At 39.3% G+C, this 7,998-nt stretch overlaps 1 pseudogene; it reads right to left on the reverse strand.

Moving 5' to 3' along the window:
• Positions 1-4,012: 4,012 nt before the first annotated feature.
• On the reverse strand, positions 4,013-4,110 carry LOC119468395 (annotated as a pseudogene).
• Between the last annotated feature and the right edge of the window lie 3,888 nt (positions 4,111-7,998).

Below are 7,998 nucleotides of genomic sequence, written 5' to 3' on the forward strand. Positions count from 1 at the left end.
TCCAAGTTTTTTGATTTTTTTCTCTCCCTTTCACAGAAGCCAGTGATTCATAGATTTAACCTTTTTTTTTTTTTAAAAAAAATTAATTTAATTTAATTTTATTTTATTTTATTGCATTTTAGGTTTTGGGGTACATGTGAAGAACATGCAAGATTGCTGCATAGGTACACATGTGGCAGTGTGATTTGCTGCCTTCCTCCCCTTCACCTATATCTGACATTTCTCTCATGCTATGTTTCCGCAACTCCCCACCCCCCACTGTCCCTCCCCTATTTCTCTCCAACAGACCCCAGTGTGTAGTGCTCTCCTCCCTGTGTCCATGTGTTCTCATTGCTTAACACCCACCTGTGAGTGAGAACATGCAGTGTTTGATTTTCTGCTCTTGTGTCAGTTTGCTGAGAATGATGGTTTCTTTTTACATAGTCCCATAATTATTGGAGGTTTTATTCAATCCTCTCTTTATTTTTTCTTTATTTTTGTTTTACTTCTTAATTCAGAGAGGCAGGCTTTAACTGCTGAGATTTTTTTCCTCACCTTGGTCTATTCTACTGTTAGTACTTATGATTACATTGTGAAATTCTTGTATTGTGTTTTTCAGCTTTGCCAGATTCATTACGTTTCTTTTCATACTGGCTATTTCATCCTCAGCTCCTGTTGTTTATTATGATTCTCAGTTTTCTTGGTTTTGGTTTTGCCATTCTCATGAACCTCAATGATCTTTATTTCTATGCATATTCTGAATTCTGTTTCTGTCATTTCAGCCAGCTTAGCCTGGTTAAGAACTCTTGTTGGAGAACTGGTACAGCTGTTTGGAGGACATATGTCAATCTGTCCATTTGAGCTATCAGAGTTCTTGCATTGGTATTTTATCATCTCAGTATGTGGATGTCCTTTAACTGCAGTGGAGATTGAGTACAGTCAATAAACTACTGGATGCTTTCTCAGTGCTGTGCTTTGGGCAGAGTCTTTATTTAAAGACTTTGGTCTCACCTGGGGGTATATTAGCAAGGTATTTTTGGTATTGAAGCTTTGGGGTGTGATCCAGTAGATGGTGCTTAGGCTCATTGGTCAGTTGGTAGACTTTTGCTTGGTTTTGTGGCTCCCCTGTGTTTCCTCACAGTTGCAACTGGGTTCTCTCTTAATGCTTTGAAAATGTGGGCTCTTCTCTCTCTTGATCACTGGCCATAGACTGCAGCTTGTCACTCCTGCACTGCTCACCACATCTCTAGAGCAATCTTAGGTTTATGTTTCTCACTGAGTTGGAGGCAACAAAGGAAGGGAACTTAGTAGTGGCTGTGGCCAAGAGTCTTTTGATTGTCTCCTGAGGGCTCCACCCCAGAAAGATGGAGGTCAACAATTGCTCAGTGCAATCATCTCAGGTTGGAGAATCTGTGATGTGGGCCCAAGCCAAGGGTTTCTTGACTGGTGATGAGCAACATGGGGTGGGGGTGGTTGTAGAACCTGTAAGAGATGGACTGATCTCTTCTCCTTGGGTCAACTGTAGCTTGTTGGAGGTATGGATAAGGCACTTAGGATCTTTGCTCCTTCATTAGTCCTAGGGTAGCAAATGCAGTTCTAGTGCAAAGGGCAGAGAGGCTTTCAGTTGCCCCCCAGGAGGGGGAGGGGTCTGTCCACATTGTTCCAAAGCTGCTAACGCTGCTACTGGTTCAATAGCCCTGGCAGGAGGTGGCTGAAAGCTCAGGCCTGGAGGACCTGCCTGGTGAAGATCTATGGGGACAAGCACCTACATAACAGTCTGGTCACTTTTCTGAGGGGCTGCTTCTGTATGCTGGGGGTCTACTCTAGTCTCTAGTCACCTCAGATTTTCTAGTACCTGGAGGTATCAACAGTGAAGACTGAAACAGCAAAGATGGCAGCCTGCCCCTCCCTCTGGGAGCTCTGTCCCAGGGAGGTTTCAAAACTCTGTCTGCTGGAGAACACTGATCAGGAGACCCCAGTTGGAAGGTCCTGCCCAGTGAAGAGAAACAAGGTTGGAGATCTGCTTAAAAAAAAGCAGTCTGGCCACATTTGTATATAGCCATTGTGCTGTGCTGGGGGCCCACTTCAGGCCCCAGTCACCTCAGACTTTTCAAAGCCTGAAGGCTGAAATGGCTAAGTCAGCCAAACAGCAAAGGTGGGGCTGGCACTTCCTGCTGGGAGGTCCTTTTCAGGGAAATGTAGCACTGCTACCAGTGGCTGATGGAGTTCCAGGACAGTGGGTCTTATCCTGTGAGGTGCCATGGAAGCAGGGCCCATAGACTGTTGCTGCTCATCCCACTGGATTCTGCCCTTTTCTAGTGGTATGTATGGGGGCCTGACCTCCTGCTTTGCCAGAATTTCAGCTGCTTTTACTAGGAAGTCTGGAAAGCCCCAGGTATCTAAGGCTCCCAGGTCTCTGCATATGCCTGAGCAGAGATTCCGTGCTCTGCTGTGATTCCATGTAGGTCTGTGTGTCAGACTGAAGGCCCTGGTGGAATGGGTTCATGAGGATATCTACTGACCTGAGAGTTGCAAATATCTGTGGGAGAAACGTGGGTTCCCAGGGTTGCATATTTACTCATTGCTGCCCTGGGTTGGTGAGGTTCCCTGTGTTAAAGAAGTTCTGTTCCTCTCCATGATATCAGCACAAACTAGCTGCTTTCAGATGACCATCTTGGCTACCCCCTCTAATTTCTTACAGCATTCTAATGATGTAACACTACTTCATGGACAATGAAGAAATCTTGCAATGATATTCTATTTCATACTCACTTCCATATTTTGTTCTATTCCTAAATGTACTTTACTTCTCTGTATTTTATAAATCACAGAGTTCATTGCTGTTATTTTTTCTTACATAACAAAATACCTTTAAAAAATTTAAAAACAAGAAAATGTTTCAAATTTTACCTACATATTATCCATTTTCATCACTCTTTATTCCTTCATGTAGATCCAGGTTTGTATCTAGTATTCTTCTCCAACCTGAAAACATTTTAATATTTTTTATAGTTCCAGAAAAACCCTTAGAATTTAATTCTTTTATTGATTTCTATGAAAAAGTATTTTGTCTTTAGTTTTGAAGAACATTTTTACTTGATATAAATTTCTAGGTTAACTTTTTTTCCAGGACTTAAATGATGTTGCTCAATTGTCTTATGGCTTGCATTTTTTCTGATGAGAACACTAATAATTCTTTGCATTTTTCTACTGTATATGGTGTCTCTTTTTTCTCTTTGATTACTTTAAAATTTTTGTTTTTTTTTTCTTGATCTTCAGTAATTTTATTATAATGTGTTTGGTGTGTTTTTCTTAGTGGCTTTTTTGGGGGTGGTATTTGTGTGTTGTTTTCATGAAATTTATCAAACTCACAACCTTATTCCTTGAATATTTTTCTTTTTCACATAAGTTAAGCCTAATGTTCAAAAAACACTAAAGTTTTTTTTGTTTTGTTTTGTTTTTTGAGACAGAGTCTCACTTTGTCACCCAGGCTGGAGTGCAGTGGAGAGATCTTGGCTCACTGCAACTTCTACCTCTTGGGCTCAACCAATCCTCCCACCTCAACCTCCTGCATAGCTGAGAGTATAGGCACATGCCACCTCACCTGGCTAATACAGATGGGGTTTCACAATGTTGCCAAAGCTAGTCTCAAACTTTTGGGCTCAAGCAATCTGCCCACCTCAGCCTCCGAATATGCTAGGATTATAGGCAAGAGCTATCATGCCCAACCTCTGTTTATTTTTCTTTCATATATTTTTCTTTCCATGTCTTAATTTGTAAAGTTTCTGTTACTCTATCTTCAAGTTTACTGGTCTTCTGCAGTACCTAATTTATACTAAGCCAATCCAGTAAAATTTTTATCTTAAATATTGTGTTCTTCATCTTCAGCACTTGATTTTGTTAATTGTATTTTGTATTATGTATATGTTTTTATTTAAAATTAAATATTCATTGCATTAACACTAGCCCTTACAAATCCCTGTTTGATAATTTTATAATACAATTCATTTCTAGCTTTTTATTTTTTCTTTCAAGTCAGATGCCTATTGTTCAGGCATGACAAGTTTCCAGTGTGGCACATCACATGTGCATGAAAAACCTAGTCATCATGCTCATAAACTACCAGAGGATCATCATTTCTAGTTTTAAAACTTTTTTTTTTTTTTTTTTGAGACAATCTCACTCTGCCATCATGACTCACACAGCAACTTCTGCCTTCTGGGTTTAAGTGATTCTCGTTCCTCAGCCTCCCAAGTAGCTGGGATTATAGGCATGCACCACTATACCTGGCTAATTTTCATATTTTTGGTAGAGACAGGATTTTACCATGTTGGTCAGGCTGGTCTCAAACTCCTGACCTCAGATGATCCACCTGCCTCGGTCTCCCAAAGTGCTGGGATCACAGGCATGAGCCACCGCGCCTGGCCTAAGACATTTTTTAATGACTTTTTTCCTGTATACTGGGTTCTATTTTCCAGCTTCTCGATCAATTATTATTATTATTAGTTTACTTAATATTCATGTTTTGATTCTTGTTATTGAGTGTTGACTTTTATGTTGCTGAATTTTCTTACAGAGCACTGGCATTTTTTTTTTCCTGGTAGGCCGTTAGATTACTTGCAGATGTGCTTGATCTTTTAGAGGCCTGTTTTAAAAGGCATGTCTAGCGTAGGCTTTACTGCAATGCTAGTTTACCCCTATTATGAAGAAATGATAAGTCTCAGGTCTCTACTTTTGGTGGAAATATTGTAGGTGGGCGATGCAGCCGCTCCAACAATAGTTTGTTAAAACTCAGAAGTATCTCATTCCTGTGTGAGCTCTGAGAATTGTCTCATTTATATTTTCTAATTATTTTTTCCTGACATTGTGAAATTTTACCCTATGCAAGCACAACTTAGTATCAGTTATAGTTTGGAGCAGATCCCTATCAGATTCCCAGAACCCATGAAAGGAAATTTCATGGTCCCCTCACCTCTGGTTCTTTCCTACAAATTCCAACCGTATGAGCATCCTTGAATTCCAATCTTCCTTTCACAAATTTACTCACTCTCCTATGCTCTGTTTGGGTTATTTCTTCCAGCATCGATTGTAAAGTGCTAGCCAGAGTGACTTTATTGTCCAGTTTGATTATTTCTCTTATCTTAGGGATCATAGTTGTTTAATGTATGTTCTCCAATTTCCAAAAACAGTTGTTTCACATATTTAGTCCATTTTTCTAGTTCTTTATGATGGGTGGACATGTCTGTCTAAGTTACTCCCTCACAACTGGAGTAACGTCCTCCACTCCATTAGATTTTAAAGATAGCTTATAACATGGTTTATTAATTACCCCCAAGGTAACCAAGGCATATAAAACTGTTTGCACAAATGTGTTTTCTATTAATATGACAGAAATTTTATCACTCTTGCAAATTAAAGGAACTTATTGCAAAAGAGCTTCAGAACTGATGGTTGATAGAGGCTTCAGTAGCTAATAAGAATGTCTCTCGGTTAGCAAAATAAAACCATATAATTCAGGATCATTTGATCAGTCAAGGAAGCATTGTTTTTGAGGATCTCTATAATTTGTTATTGTCTTCTGAATTTGGCAGAACATTTTTTCATAGTCCATACACATTATAATAATGTCATTGATTTTTATTATTTTCTAAAGACTGAGCCTGATTATATTTTGAGGAACCATTAATTCTTGGCTTACATGGCTCTTAGAAAACCTTTTTTTCCAGAATCAATTTGTCCAATTTAAAGTGATATAAATTTCTTTTCTCTCCTGTCTTTAGCCCTAAAGATTCTTGGGACATTAATTTGGAATCATTCATTTATTTAGAGAAATCAAAGAAAGCTAGCTAAGGATTTGGTTTCTTTTCATTTTCTTCATAGAAATTCCATTTTCACAGATTTTGACAATTTGTTCCTAATAAGTACATACTAAAAGTTCAGAGTTTTTAGATAAACAAGGAAGAATCTTTAGAGGTGAAGAATCTTATATTACTACAGATGCAATTAAAACATATAAACATAAAACATAAAAACAAAAAGGCTAGTAAGTGTATCAGATTCTATATTTCTTATCCTGCCTTTTCCTGACACCTCAAGCTCATCAGAAATTTCTTAATAAAATGACCATATCAAAATCCATCTTTTATACTGCTGCCACTGGTATGCACACAATCAACCAGAAACCATCAGAATCAGAACTGGAAACAAAAAACAAAGAGTCAAAGATTTAGCACCAGTCGATTGCTCAGTTATATGATATGCGGTGCAATACACAGAGGCCTGTCCAATAATCATAGGTGTGGTTTCTGGAGTATGAAGTAAACTCAAATAAGTTTCATAGGACAAACATATAATCTTAGAGAGAAGTATTCCAGTACAAGCACTGCCAGCTGGAACCAAAAGGGACAGAAACAATGAAATGAAAAAAGACCTTTGGGATCTCAACTTCCTATGATCAAGAGGGAGGCTGAGGAACAATCAGCTGTGAATGTGGGACATTTTTTATTAAAAAGAAAGAGTACTCAGAGGCAGAAGACAAGAGCTCTGAGGGTGGGGCAGAGGGTAACCACTCCCAGGGAGACGAACTGGGTCCTGATCATCACAATCAAGGAATATTTCCTGCTCCCTGATGACATACGCTTGGCTGGATTTCACGATTGATATCGACAGGTATATTAGGCCATTCTTGCATTATTGTAAAGAAATACCTGAGACTGTGTACTTTATTTAAAAAAGGGTTTTAATTGGCTTATCGTTCTGCAGGCTGTACAGAAGTCATGATGCTGGCATCCGCTTGGCTTCTGGGCAGCCCTCAGAAACTTACAATTATGGCAGAAGGTGAAGGAGAAGTGGGTATGTTACATGGCCAGAGCAAAGGCGAAAGAGGGGAGTGGGGGAGGTGCCACACACTATTAAATAACCACATCTCATGAGAATTAATTCACTAACATGATAATGGCACCAAGGGGTTAGTGCTAAACCATTCATGAGAAACCAGCCCCATGTAATTCAATCACCTTTCACCAGGTCCCATCTCCAACGCTGGGACAATTCAACATGAAATTTGGTGAGGGCATAGATCCAAGCCGTATCAACTGGTGTCTGCCATTTGCCTCCTGCCCTTCCTCTCTTTGAATGGGAGTATTCATTGTGGTTAACCTGTTCTTGTCTCACCAGTGTATGTTTGTTGAAGGGAGATAGATAACGCATCTTTTCAGATCAAGAAGATCTGCTCTTGTTGATCTGTGTCTAAGTAGCCTCATCTGCATCTGGGCTTGATACAGATTATGAGTTTATGGGCTTTGAGCCTGACATCATAATTGGACAAGATTTCTTGGAGCCCTGGAAGTGGGTCTACATATTTTCTATTTGGGATGATTTGAAGTGATTATGGCTAGGGGGCGGACAGTCATTGTTTGACAAAAAAGTCATAATATTTTAAACCTTTCCCCTCAAAAGATGGGGTCTGTTTCTCTATGTCTTGAATTTAATAATAATTATGTGACTTTTTTTTTTTCCCAATGGGACATTAGCAAAATTGGTACAAACAGAGGTTTGAAAGTTACTTGCTCATGGAATTATTCTCTCTTGCTTCTGTTTGGAACCCTGGACCACTATGAAGAGAAGCATATGAAATATGAGATAATGTGGAACAGAGGCAGGCTATCTTACTGGGTGTCCTTATCATACTAACTAGCCTGCCAACCATGGTATATATGAATGGGTCTATTGTAGACCACCTAGCCCTGGAAGTGCTGGCACAGAACAGAGAAAGTCCTTAACAAACCCAGAGAACCCTGAAAAATAAAAAGCTATTACATTTTGGGATTTTTTTTTGTGCAGCAAGACTAACTAATACAAGTAACTATGAAGAAGAGTGAATGTGGGGATGTGGGCTCCTTGAACAATGAAGACATGGGCAAAGGTATTACTCTGAGACATTTGGGCCTTTTTTCACTTTCGATGAACATGATACTGTGCTCATGGAAAACTTGGTTCAAGAAACAAGACACTTCAATA

This window comes from Cebus imitator, unplaced genomic scaffold, assembly GCF_001604975.1.
Source record: "Cebus imitator isolate Cc_AM_T3 unplaced genomic scaffold, Cebus_imitator-1.0 Scaffold422, whole genome shotgun sequence".
NCBI classification, from domain to species: Eukaryota; Metazoa; Chordata; class Mammalia; order Primates; family Cebidae; genus Cebus; species Cebus imitator.